This window comes from Castanea sativa, chromosome 8, assembly GCF_040712315.1.
Source record: "Castanea sativa cultivar Marrone di Chiusa Pesio chromosome 8, ASM4071231v1".
Taxonomy (NCBI): Eukaryota; Viridiplantae; Streptophyta; class Magnoliopsida; order Fagales; family Fagaceae; genus Castanea; species Castanea sativa.
Window position 1 is genome coordinate 43885101 of NC_134020.1, and position 14548 is coordinate 43899648.

Consider the following 14548-nt stretch of genomic DNA (forward strand, 5'->3'; position numbering starts at 1 on the left):
GTTAAAAATGGTTCTACCAAAGCAACTATCTTTTTGGCGTTGAACATTGCCACCAAGTTCTCTATTCATTGTGGCGCCGAGATCTCGTTGGAGATCAGATTGGTGCCTCTGGGTGTTGGCATGGCAATGAGATTGGGATTCAGAGTTGAATTTAAAAAAAAAATTTAAACTAAAATAAATTCAAAATGTGACATGTTCTTTTTAATAGCTGATGTAAAATATATTTTTAAGGTTTTGTTTACAAACTAATAACATGGTGTAATTTAAACCTTTGGATTTTAAATGAAAGATCAAGATTAAAAGAACTTTATTTGGTAGACCACTCTAAGAACTCTAAAAAATCTGAATCCACAGCCGTAGTTGTATTCAACCAAAAAATGGGGCTTCGCTTAGATGGCCTAAAGGTGAAGTTGTAGAAAAGCATTGGCAGTATGAAGTCTAGAGATAAGAATCCAATAGCTCCAATGACTGCATTAATGTCACCAAAGAATGGAAGCATTGCTGCTATGGTTGTTGCTGCAATGACAGACAGTGACCGAGATATCAACCTTAGGATTACATTGCAGGCAGAAAACTGTATGGCCTTTGGATCACCAAATGTACGCTCGAGCACCTCCTTTGTAGGCTACAAATACACCTGTAGTAAACAATGACATGTTAATTTAAACAAGTAAATTCATCATTTTCTAAATGCTCAAGTATGTTACACTTATAGTATTAGAGCAGACGATTATGAGTTTGAATCATGTACCTCTACCCTATTTTTCATATATTTTTTTTTAAAAAATCTCACCCATCAAACCTGTTTATTGACAGCTTAATCTTTTTGGTATCGGATAATAGAGAATTTATTTGTATTTCAGAGATAAAGAGAGAGAGATTCTTAAATCTTACCAGGGACGGACCCACAGTGGGGCAGAGGGGGGCCCACTGCCCCTCCCCCCCACCCAAAAAAAAAACTAGTATATATATGAAAATGTGTTTGTGCTTGAGACCAATGATTGTTTGAGTGCACTAAATTTGGCAACACTATTAATGCTGAATTTTGAGTATGCATCATTCTTTTCATAGAAGCAGATAGATAAAATATACATGGGAGACATTATTTGATCGAAATAGATGTTAGACAATGATTGTAAAAGTCATTGGTACTGAGTCATTAAATTTTGTCTCTGTCACTTTGTGTGGTGTGGGTCATGTGGCTAATATATTATATATATGTAATTGTGTTTGTCTCTTTAGATTTAATTTTATTCTTTGTGTAATTGTGATTTAAGTCTATGATTTTGTACATTGAAAATGAGATTGCTACAAAATTTGGTACAAAATCAATCATAGACGACTTTAGAGATTAAAAGAGTGTCAAGTTCCATTTTGATAATGTGTTGAAATGTTTAAGAAATACTTATTTTGTATGTTATACTTTGTTGATGGTTTTATAACATGAAATGTTTAAAAAATACTTATTTTGTATGTAGTATTTTGTTGAATATAAAATAAATGTTAGTTTTTATTTTCATAATTTTTTGTTTATTTATTTTTTTGTTTTAAGCTTTGTCGTCCCTCAGGTTCGAATCCTAATTCCGTCCCTGAATCTTACCACTGCTAGTCTGCCACAGCTGATAGTTCAGGAAAAGTGAACATGTTGGGGATCAAACCAACCATTTTGGTACCAAACGCTGCCTGTTATTGTCTAAGAAATTACTGAGGATGAGGCTGCCCAGCTTGGTTGCCAAATGCCCAATAGCCTGAGATGGCTACAGTGAAGAAAGTCATTGCGACTATTGTGTAACAAATACTCTACATAGTCCCTTAAACATCTTTCCCTTTACTGTTGGTGCTATTGTTGCCTGCAAACAAAATTTGTTCGACAATTACATACCCTAGTGGTGCTATTGTTGCCTGCAAACAAAATTTGTTAGACGATTACATACCAAGCGACATGATCGCTACTATAAATATTTAAAGGGTAAAATCTATTACACACTTGTGTGACACGAGTTAGACTCACGATTTCAGTGTCATTTGACTCTTGTTTACATCCACATAAATGTGTAATAAACACTGCCCATATTTAAATACTCTTTCTACTCTATGAATTAATATTGCAAAAACCTAAATTTTTGGAATCATCCCATTTCTATATGTTGTGGCAATGATAGTGTGAGAGTCCTTTTTTAGAATAGTATCCAGACCCAAGTTTAAACAAGGACCCCGGACTCCCTAATTGTAGTTTGAAGGGATTGGGCTTGGTCTACCCCAGTTAAATGGGCTGTTTAAAGACCAAGTGGTGCACAGGGCGAGACTCCTATAATACACATACACTAGCAATCGAGAATATACGTATTGATCAACAAGAAAACAGCAGGGCAGACAAATGTAATAAGGAAAAAACGAAATAATTGCTCGGGATCCTGAAATCAGCGGGGAAATATTTCATTGATTTTCTTAGTTATGGATTACGATGAGCTCACCAAGACTTAATGCAAGGTTCAAATAAGCTAAAAAATTACAGACTTAGATGACTCTTTTAGGTCTCCAAGACTTGCAAAATTTGAATCCTTTTGAATCCAAGCATGTGCTCTGGTGGCTGTTTCTGGGATACCGGGAGGTATTTCCCTGTTTTCTTTGAGTTTACAAAACTTCTTCTTAATGATTCTATCTGTTCTTTTTCTTGCTGAATGCCCCCAACGTTGGCTGCTCTCCCCCTTTTATAGTGTCACATTAGGGTTTCGGGGTACCATTGATTCTTCCCCCTTTGGCCCCCTGGGTACTAGAGCCCCCTGTTTATCTCAGCTCTTCTGACAATTGCTCCTTTCCTTATTTTCCATAGCTCCCTTCTTGTGATATTTTTTCTTTGAAAGTGTTTTGCTGACCTTCTAGTCCCCTTTTTTGTCTGTCTTCTCTTTTCAGGCTTACCCCCTTTTAGCTGCCCCTTCATTTTGTCATTTTTCCCAGTAAATGGAGCCTTCTTCTGTGAAACCGAAGGTTTCCCTAACCATTTCCTTTCATGGATTTCTTATTCTGGGTTTCCTGAGACACCGACTTCCTACCCCTAAGCCATTGCTTTCCAAATCCTCAGGCCTTGTGCTGTATTACTGGTTGCTTCGAGAAAAGGCCCATCTGTTTCTTGTTCTTGGTACTTTTGAACTGTCTTAATCCTCCTTTAGCCGTGCTGTACATCTGAAGGTCCCAGGCAACCCCCCCAGCGTCCTTCCCCTACTCCTTTTCTTTCTCTGGTCCTAACGGGCTGAATTCTTTTCTTTCCCCTCTCCGTTTTCCTATGGACTCCTCACCCTCTTTTGGGCCTCAGGTCCATCATCCCTCTTTCTTTTGTAGCCCCAATCTTTCTCTTCTTTTCCCAATTTTTTATTTCCCACGGATTGGCCCAATGTACCACCTCCTTGAGCCTTTTATCACTAAATAGTGAAGGGTCCTTCTTGGGCCCGTTGGATGAGTTTCCTAATCTATATATATAATAATAGGTAAAGCTGAGAAAACCTCAAATTAGAATTTCAAATTAGAGTTCCAATTTTGCACCATGTGTCCTAAATTAGAATTCCAAATTTGAGTTTTATTTCTTAATTTTAGAATCAAATGTGGGACCATATCATAAATATCCATCTAAGTAGGTTATTAAGTACAAAAACCAAAGAGTCTAGAATAAATGAATCATAAAAAAAGAGTGATTTTTAAAAAAAATAACATGGACAATTTACATTTTATCTATACTATTATTTAAGAGGCTTTCCTTGTTTGGATCCCTCATTTTGGATGTCTTAAGTACACTCATCCTATTCACTTACAAGTTTTAAACCAGCGAGGATAAATATGTAAAAAGGCCAACTATTGTCATGTTCAATTTAAGATAACTGTGAATTAGATCCTCAAAAAAAAGAAAAAAAAAAAGAAAAAGATAACTGTGAATTACTATCTTAACTCCCACACAACAAAAATGCCCAGAAAAAAGGAGCCCACTCTCCTGGACATAAACACAAACTCAATGAATAGTGCACTCTCCTAATTCTTCAGTTTTCTTCTGAAAAAAAAAAAAGAAAAAAAGGAAAAAGAAAGATAGATCTTCATTTTTGACAAAAAATTCCTCATTCTCTCCCATGGTGGCTGTCCTTATTTTCTCTTCATTCGATTAATGGCCACTACAATGGTGGTGAGTGTTTTGATCCAATTTTTTTCTACATATTTTTTAGATGTTGTCTATTGGCATTGCTGTTTTTGGGATTTTCACAAAACAAGAGATCAATGTGATGAGGGTATATTATATTTTGTCAAATTTCTCAACAGAGGTGGGTCTCTTATCCTATTAACACATATATCTCCTTTGCACATCCAGTCCATTGGTGAGGTGTTGGCTATGTAACCATGATTCTATTGTTTGGAATTGTTTGATAGTTGTCCTAATTGTTACTGCGTTTTCTGATGTAGCCACGCAGAACACGCTTGATGATACATCAAGTAGGGAATTACCAGGGCTACTAAGGTAATTTACTACTTATTGTATGAATTAGCCTTATTTACAATGTTGTTTAATGTTGAATGTTGTGCCTGCCTGATGGTAAAATAATATTATTTTGTGAATTTGGAATCTATTTTTTTGTCTTTTATTTTTGTTAAATGAAAAGCATCCAAGATCCACGTTTGTTTTTGTTTGGGTGTTGTTTTCGGTTTTTTTTTTAAAATTTTATTTTATTTAAAATCTCCTTGCTGCTATTCTGCTTCTTTTGCTCACAGGTCTCTAAAGTCCATATTAGATGTGGATCACTCTATCTTTTCTTTTCAGTTGTTACCCTTTTGCATAAGGGGTTAACTTATGATTATGCTTATCATTAGGAAGTTTTTGTGTGTGTTAGTGTTGGAATTGGATCAGATAAGCATAGTACTTATCTATATCCGTTTAATCGCATGGTGGCTGGGATTTTTGGGTTGGTAAAGGAGGGGAGGGATTTTTTGTTTTGTGTTAGTGAAGATGTAAAAAGGAGGGATTTTTGGGGTTCTATTTTGAAGGCTTGCTGTGAGGTTGTATGGGGTTTAGCAGTAGGTGTAGAAAGGAAGATACTTTTTTTACACAAATTTTTTTAAATGTAATTTACGCTACTTTTTTTTAGAAGATATTATTATATATTTGATGTAATATGTTAATGGTTATCCAATTTAAACTTCACATGAAGTGATTGTTATCTAAGAAATTGTTGTAAAAAATTTCTTTTGTAACATAAATCATATTTATCATTTGTATAATTCTATGTGAAATTCAATTTACATTTTTTTTTTAATAATAAATGTTAATTTACTACTTCATAAAAAATGTTACGTACATTTTCTCAGTTTTAAGGATAGTTAATATCTTTGAAATTTAAACTTTTTTTAAATTTTATTATAGATGTGCAGTAAGCGGCTAACTATTAGGATTAAAACAGCACATGTAGTTATCTACAAATGTGTATTGTTTTTAAACTTTGAATTTGGAAAAAAAAGGTGGCCGGGTAGTATTTTTGGATAGAACATGGGATTTAAAAAAAAAAAATTAATTCAGAACTTTTAAACATGTACTTTTTCTTTTCTAACCTTTTATTATGAATGTGTACTACATTACTAAATTTTAGGATTAAAACACTACATTTTAGGATTAAATTCAACTTGATCACTATCATAAATAAATACTAGCCTCACGTGTGCTCAGAGACTCTTCTATTTTTTGAGTAATGGTTAATTTAAAGCATTTATTATGATTTGGGATTACTACATTTTTCAATCATAAAAAACCTAGAGGTGTGATGAGTATTATATGTAATGAAATAATTTTTCATCACACTCTTAGGTATTTTTTGTTATTAGAAAATGTAATAATCTCAAATTAGAATAAATACTCTAAATTAACCCTTATCCAAAAAATAGAATAGCCATTGAACACGCGCGTGAACGTGTGCTCAGAGGTAGTATCTAATAATATCCTTATAAATTTTTTTAAAGAGTTAACAAAATATAAAAAATGATTATCAATAATATTTAAATTATATATATAGGAATTATATTATGCATCTTATTATATATTTTTAAATGTATCCATGCATATGCATGAGGTTACAATGTAGTAAAAAGTAAAGTAGGGGTATTCATACAATTTCCTCAGAAAATCAATTCAAAACCTTTGTGTTTAATTACTCTAGTTACCAATGTAAATTGAAGCTGCCACTGTACAGGCACAATAGGAGAGGCATAGAACCAAGGATATCAAGTTGATGTGTCTCCGTGAATGAAAAGATGGCATTTGAACTAAAATCAACATTAAGCATTCAAATGTAATCACAAATTCATAGAGCATCATGGTTCCATTTGGACTTGATAGCAAGTAGATTGTCTGCAACAGCGCCATAGCATACTACCAATTGAATTGGACCCACAAAGTAAAGACCCCATCCTGGCCCTGCAGGTAAACCATATGTGTTAGTAAAGACCTAATTCTTGAGCATTGCCATTAGCAAAATTAATTGGAAATTATTTATAAATAATACTAGCATATATATATATATATATATATTATATACTAACAATGTGGGAAAATGTAAGTTATAAAGAATAGTAATCCAACGAAATCCTTTCAAGAAACATGAGATAACATAATTAATCAAATATATTTATAAGAAAGAATCAATTTGAATAACATCGATAATTTCTGCAAAGCACAAGGTTTAATAATATATACACACGCGCGCGCGCGCACACACACATATTATGATACATGTTAATGTTAATTAATAAATAAAAAGTTTAATTATCTAGGAAAGATAAAACATTATTAATCAAAATTTATTTAAGGAGATCATGTTAACGGGTGCTCTTAGGATAATTGTTAATGTAGGGGCATTGGGCCCAGTAATTTACCAAGGATAGCCCAACAAAGTCTTTTGGGCTAGAAACCCAAATCCGAGGACATCAAATGATCTAGGATTACCTGAATGTACCTCATAAAGAAATGTCAAGTAAAGATATGATAAACGAATGACCAATTACGTCCAAGGAATAAATTTCGTCCTCGGATTGTTAAGCCGAGGTCATAGGAAGAGAGATTTGGAGTCCCAAGACTATGTTATAAGAAATCCTATGACTACGGGAAGACACGACATACGTGGAGGACAACAGGAAGAGCGGTGGAATATCTAAAGTAAAGCTGCTACCACCGCCCATGCATTAAAAGCTCTGTGATTGACATACTGACTGTAGAGAGGGGAAGATGGGACCTGAGCATGAAATTCGGAACTTGGTCCCTGACCCCAGAGGACTTTGGGGAAGAATTGATGGGACAAGTATCCAAAGCCAACATTACAACCATGAGGTGGAAGATGATGAAGAGAAGAAGAGGAAGTATAAATAAAGGGGAAGACCTACGAAGAAGGGGAGAGACTTTTTCGGTGAAGTAGAAGGACAATAGTATATGATAACCGATAATTGTATCCAACCTTAGGAAATAATTTATAAACTATCCTCGGATTATGTCCGAGGACAAGCTTTTAGTCATACTCTTACAAATAACTCTTTATTTCGTGTCATTGGGCCCAGAGCCCGTTCTTTTCCTTATTATCTAAATCATCCTTGAAATCTAGATTGCAAACCCACTCTCTACAAATTTATTGTAAAAAGGCCCTTCAAGCCCATTTCTTTTCGGTTGTAGATTGGGAATTTGAATTGTGTCCTTACAGTTAATAAATCATTTTATAAAAATTTTGACATTATTTTTATAGGACTTGTAAAAATCAATAAAAAAAAGTAATTAATTATTTTTATCTTTTCTCATAATAATTTCTAAAAATATATTTTAAACCAATATCCCTAAGACATTTGTTAACTTTTCTCTTTATTCAATGTGGTTACTCTATCCAAAAATACCATTAGGCTAATATGTGAGTTTTCCGAAATTTATATGACAACATTAGGCTAAATCAACACGAAATCAAAATTAAACTTATAACTCTAAATTAAAACCAACTATAATACATATATTATAATGATGACGGAAAAAAAGGATAAACGTTCAAAATCTTGTGTGACAATATTAAAATAAATCAATGAAATGTTTCCTTTGTTTTTTTAAGAATCAAGTCAATGAAAAGTTTCTCAAAAAAAAAAAGTCAATGAAAAGTTAAAAGCTTTTATTTGACATAATATTATAGATATTATATGTGGGCCAATTTGAATTTCTTTACTTCTTAAGTGTCGGATCCGGCCTAAGAAGTAATAGAAAGGTCACTAGGAAATTTTGTAATTGGCACATGGGAAAATTTAAAACGATTTTTATTTTTATGGTTTTTCTGTTTAACATTTCCACCTTATGACTTATGAGAGTAGTAGTAGTAGTAGTTTTAATTAGCTACGTAAACTTTTAATTTTTTTTAGAAACTATTTGCTACATAAACTTGATTCATCATAATCAGAAGAAATTATTATAAGGTCCACTGGAAGATTGCTGACGTAGTCCTCTTGGTCCTTTTAAGTTCTAACTAATAAAACGTTGTTTTATATATATATATATATATATATATATTTATATAAATGTGATATGGTTTGATGGTTGTTTATTTTTTATTTTTGTGCTGATTAGGAATTTATCTCACATATTTGCATAAATTACATTATTTAATTTGTTAAGAGGATCACGTCAACAATCCTTCCGATAAACTTAATAATTTCTCTATGATCAAGTCGTTAAAATATTTTTTTCACTCCTTTTTTTTTTTTTTTTTTTTATTAGCTTCATTTTTTATGGCTTTCGTGGAAACGTGCTTTGACATGACCCAGGTTGCCAAAACTTGACGTATCATGCTCATGCCTCCAACATTTTCTTCAAACAATGTGTAATGGTGTGATTCATGTGAAACATGCTTTGAAGGACAAATAGTATCCCACTTTGACATTGTTGTTTTTGACAATAACTTCGATTATATTGTGTTTACATGTAATGATTGAATTTTTAGTCTTTTACTTAAAATAATGCTTAGGTAAACAATTTCAAGTGGAATTGAACTCATATACTCAGTACTCAATAATGTAATCCCAGCCATCTTGATTGATTACGCAAGGTCAACGATCAAAAGGTCTCCCACTGGATTCATATTCGTGTACTAACTAATTCCCCTCCAAAAAAAAGAGTCAAAATTTTCTTTTCAAATATTAATACATTGACATCAAAGCCATATCCCGAGAATTCCGAATGAAGAATTATATTTTTTATTGAAGCTATATAAAATGGATTTTAGAGTTAGGGACCTATTGGTGTCATATACTCATATAACAACTATGTATTCTATTTGTATATTTTGATTATCGTATTCTATTTTTTGTATATTATGGGTACGGAAATTTGACCACTTATATAATCATATAATGAGCCGAAAATTAGGGCAGGAAAAGTAGTGTTCATACCTAAAATATCTTCAGCCATGTCTCTGAACCTGAGGTGGCGACAACCCAATTGAGCATGGTGTTCAAGCACACCAGAGAGATTAAATTGTATGAATACATTGTCACCAGAGCTGCAATTACCAAACAAAAAATTCAGGGTATCCATCCAAGAGATGCGAGGGCATATGGAAGGCTTAGAAGAGGTGGAGCAACTATTGAAGTTGTCAAATGGTAACCACAGTGTACCCATGATCCTGTTCAATTTGTACACTTCGAAACATTAGATAATTTAATTTCTTTATTAAATAAAAACACTTTAATTAAAAGCAAAGTAGCACAAGGAGAGAGTTTGTGCATATGAGGACCTTTTAGATGGGGGCACAGGTCATGCATAATTGTGAAAAATACCTCGGACTGCCCATGGTTGGGGGAAAATCAAAACTGAGCACTTTTAAGGAGCTAGAAGAGAGGATAACGAAAAGGGTGATGGGTGGAAGGAAAAAACAATTTCAAAGGCGGGAAGAGAGATGTTGATTAAGACGGTAGCCCAAGCAATCCCCACGTACACTATAAGCATTTTCAAAATTCCCAAGATGGTGTGTGAAGGAATCAACTCAGCGGTAGCTAAATATTGGTGGGACAAACCCGAAGCGAGAAAAAAATTCATTGGATAAATTGGAACAAATTGTGCACACCAAAAGATAGGGGAGGTATGGGCTTTAGGGACATCCATGCTTTTAACCAAGCTATGTAAGCCAAGCAAGCATGGAGGCTGGTCACAGGTACTCACTCTCTCTTTTTTTGAGTGTACAAGGCCCGGTACTTCCCAAAGTGTTCGTTCATGGAAGCTGAACTTGGTCACAACCCCTCCTTTGTATGGCGTAGTTTGTTATCGGCAAGGGAACTTATCCGTAAAGGGACCAGATGGAAAATAGGCAATGGGCAGAGTATTATGGTGAGGTCTAGTGGGTGGTTACCCCACCCCCCACTTTTCAAACCAGATGTGGACACTTCAATGAAAGTGGGGGACCTGATTGACCAACGAACCATGCAATGGAAAAAGAGAGTGATACAAGACACATTCTTGCAGTCCACCCAAGAAGAAGTCCTTTGTATCCAGCTCCGTAACACACGTGACTGGGATCAGATTTATTGGAAGGAAAACAAAGCACATCAATTCACCGTAAGATCAGCATATCAGGTTGCTCGGCAAATGAGCCAAGTGGATGAGGCTGAACACTCACGGGCACAGGTTGACAAGAGACTTTGGAACAAGCTATGGACATTAAATATACCGCCGAAGGTCCGAAACTTCGTATGGAGAGCATGCTCAAATATCCTTCCTACTCGTGCTAACCTTGCCCGTAGGAGAGTACCCATTGACCCATCTTGTGCAATATGTGGTCAGGCAGAGGAAACAGTCAGCCATGCATTGTGGGAATGTCCTATGGCCAGGAATGTATGGGCGATGGTTAGAGGGAAGCTACAGAAGTGTGGGGCAAGAATACAGACCTTCCACCTCCTAGCTAGACAGCTGATGGAGAAACTCACGAGAGAAGAGCAGGAATTATGGGCGATGGTTGCATGGTCCATTTGGAATGCTAGGAACCGGTTCTACTTCGAAGATACACAGAGCCAGCCAAGTGATATACTTAGGGGAGCCACAACTTTACTACAAGATTATCATAGGTGGAATGGGCAGCTGGCCCACCATTAAGAGCACCTGAGTGTGCTATTTACGTTAGTGTGTTTAGTATTTTATTGTTCTTTTCTTGTAAACGTAGTGGGTGGGATGGGTCCTAGCCATTGAAATATTGTAATGAGGGGCTTTCCCCAGTTTTATCAATACAATTCTATCTTTGAGTCAAAAAGAGGTAACAAGGACCAACCGCAAACCAAAAGATTTTATTATTGATTTCTAATACCTCACGAAATCCATGAGATCTTGAGTTTAAAATTCATAGTCAATATTCTGAGGCAACCTCAAGGTTAGCTAGTTCTATACAATTTGAGGTTTAAGATAAAATTTTAAATAACAATATTCTTATATCAAATAATTAAACATATATTTGAATTCTTATATTATAATTTTTTATTTAAAATTTATTTTTCTACGAATCAAATTAACTTAAAATCAAACTAATATTACAAATTTTCACAATAATTATATATAAAGCAAAAGATATTTAAAAAAAAAAAACTTATTTACTTTACATATAACTTTTGCTATGAAGTTTAGGCTTACAATGGAAAAGAGTTGTTTTGAAACTTTTTATGGTGGTGAGTTTGGTGATCGGTTATCAAAAGATACTTTTAGAGCATTAGCATCAGTATGTGCAAAAGTTTCTTTCTATTTTACAATAAAAACCTACTTTTTTTATTTTACATGATCAATTTGCAAAAACACCATTGTTTTAAAACTTGGACCGGACCGGCCTGTCTGATCGGTTCAACTGGGAACTGAGAGCCAGTCCGGTCCAATAAAACCCCTAAAACTGGTAAAAAACCGGAAAAAATTGTGTTGAATAGGGAATTTTAAAAAAACGGTTCGGCTCTTGGTTTAGTTTTTAAAACCATAAAAAACACCTGCATCAGATTATCTATAATACACCCTCTTTTATTAAAATAATACTTTTTCACCTCTTCTTTTTATTATTTCCCTTACTCGGCCACACCACCTTACCTCACTTCTCTGAAACACTCTCTCTCTTTCTTTTCCTCGTTCTTTCTTCTTCTCCTTCTTTTTTCTTCTACGTTTTTCTTCTTTAGCATCTTCTTTCTTTATTCTTCTTCTTCTTTTTCTTTCGCTATTCTTTCTTTCTTCTTCTTCTTTTTCATTTCTTAAAAAACAAAAAAAATCTTTCTCTTTCTCCCCCTCTCTTTCTCTATCAAATCAGTGCTCTCTTCAAATTTGAAAAAAAAAAAAATCTCTCTACCAAGTTTCCATGGCTCAATACACTCACACTCTCTCTCTCATGGCGGCAGCAAACTTGGGTTTTGGGTTGATTTGTATTTTGCCAAATGGGTTTTCTGTTGTGTTTTATTTGGAGTTGATTTTAAGTTGGGTTTGTGATGATTTTCATTAATTTTGGGTTGATTGTGATTGGATTAAATTGATGTTGTAATGGGTTGGTTGTGGTGGTGGTGGTTGGTTAGTTGTGATGGTCGGCTGCTTCTTTTTCTTCTTGGCATTGAAGAGTGGGTGAGAGAGATTCTGACAAGGCAAAGGAAAGGAGAGAGAAAAAAAAACATAAAATAATAAATAGAAGAGCTACAGTTAGAGCATCCACACCAGTTCATGTAAAAGTTTCTAAAATAGAAAAAAAACTACCAAATGTACACATTTTGAGCAAAAAAACACCCACATCAATGGGTGTAAAAATGTGTAAAATTATGCAAATCCATCTACGAGCTACAGTAATCGTGTATATTTACACGGTTACTGTAACTCGTTTATCCCATTATTTTATAATTTTCCATTCGCTCCTTTTTTTCTCTCTTTTCTCCGTGCTCAACAAACTCAGTTAAAACTTAACTCCTCATCTTCTTCTTTTTTTTCAGATGCACATAAACACACCCACACACAAACACATCCACACAGACAAATCAACACAGAGATACACTTGCTAAAAAAAAAAAACACAAAGATACACAAGCACAGATCGGTGCTTGATCGGAACGATAGGTGCTTAACTGGATCGGAGCTCGTGGATCGGAGATGGAGAGTTGATCGAGAGTGAGAGTTGATTTGAGCTCGTGGATTGGAGAGGGAGAGTTGATCGAGCGGGAGAGTTGATCTGAGCTCATGGATCGGAGAGGGAGAGTTGATCTGAGATGGTGGATCGAAGAGGGAGAGTTGATCGAGAGGGAGAGATGGGTGTAGAGAGAGAGAGCAACAAATCAGAAATGGGTAGAGAGAGAGAGAGCACGCATATTACATGCGGGTAGTTGATAGAAATAATAAAAAATGTGAGGAAATTGATTATTAAATTAAAAGAGGTGATAGAATAGATGAACTGATGTGGGTGTTTTGTAAAAATGGATATGTAAAATAGAAAAAGTAGGTTTTTAGTGTAAAAATAGATGTGTAAAATGAATGAACTAATGTGGATGCTCTAACCGTGCATATATGCACGGCATTGAAGAGTGGGTGAGAGAGAGTCTGACAAAGCAAGGGAGAGTAGAGAGAAAAAAAAAACATAAAATAATAAATAGAAGAGCTATAATAACCGTGCATATATGCACGGTTACTGTAGCAATTGTGCATAAATGCACAATTTTACACCAACTGATGTGAGTGTTTTTTTGCTCAAAATGTGTAAAATGAGCAACTTTTTCTATTTTGCAAGACTTTACACATACTGATACTAATGCTCTTAGAGTGAAAACACAAAAAAAGAATATATGGGTTTGTTTCATTTTTTTTAGTTAGGCATTGACCACATTTCCAAGAAAAATAAAATAAAAGATAGGAAATGTAGCAGGGGTTAAATAGTTTTAACGTTATAATTTTAACAGTTTCTGAAAAGCAATAGTGGATGGTGTATGTATTGGTGTAATGGTGTTCATTTCTTTTTCTTTTCTTTTTTGAGAAATTTATTTGGTTGGTCCAAATCACCACACAATTTGATAATAAGGATCTATTTTTAGAAGTTGATGAGGATGATAAGAATAAGAAATAATAAAATAAAAAAGGGAGAAAAAAAAATGTAAATGAGACGAGAAAAACATTCAATGACAATATATTAAGGATTAGCTCAACTAGTAAAGTTTTTTATGCTTGTATAAGAGATCTGGGGTTCAATCTCTGCCTACATTAAAAACTTATTAGTGTTTTGGTCTAATGATAAAGAATTATCATCAGGAGTTGATATTATAGGTTGAAACTCTTTAAAAAAAATATATTGAGGAATTAAAAATAAAAATAAAGAGTAGACCACAAAAAACCATTATAATTAAGTTTATAACAACAACGCCATGGGAAAATGGAAGTGGTGGTCACCTTTTGATTTAAGGACAAAGAGAGAGCACCAGCATCAAGATCCTTATTATGATGGTCAGCTCTTCCAGTGGCGTCTTTTACATCCTCTCCTTCATGCCTTGCTATTGAGTTGGGTGGCAGTACCGAACCCAT

At 34.3% G+C, this 14548-nt stretch overlaps 1 pseudogene; it reads right to left on the bottom strand.

Annotated features, from left to right (window-relative positions):
• Positions 1 to 307: 307 nt before the first annotated feature.
• On the bottom strand, positions 308 to 14548 carry LOC142606383 (GABA transporter 1-like; annotated as a pseudogene).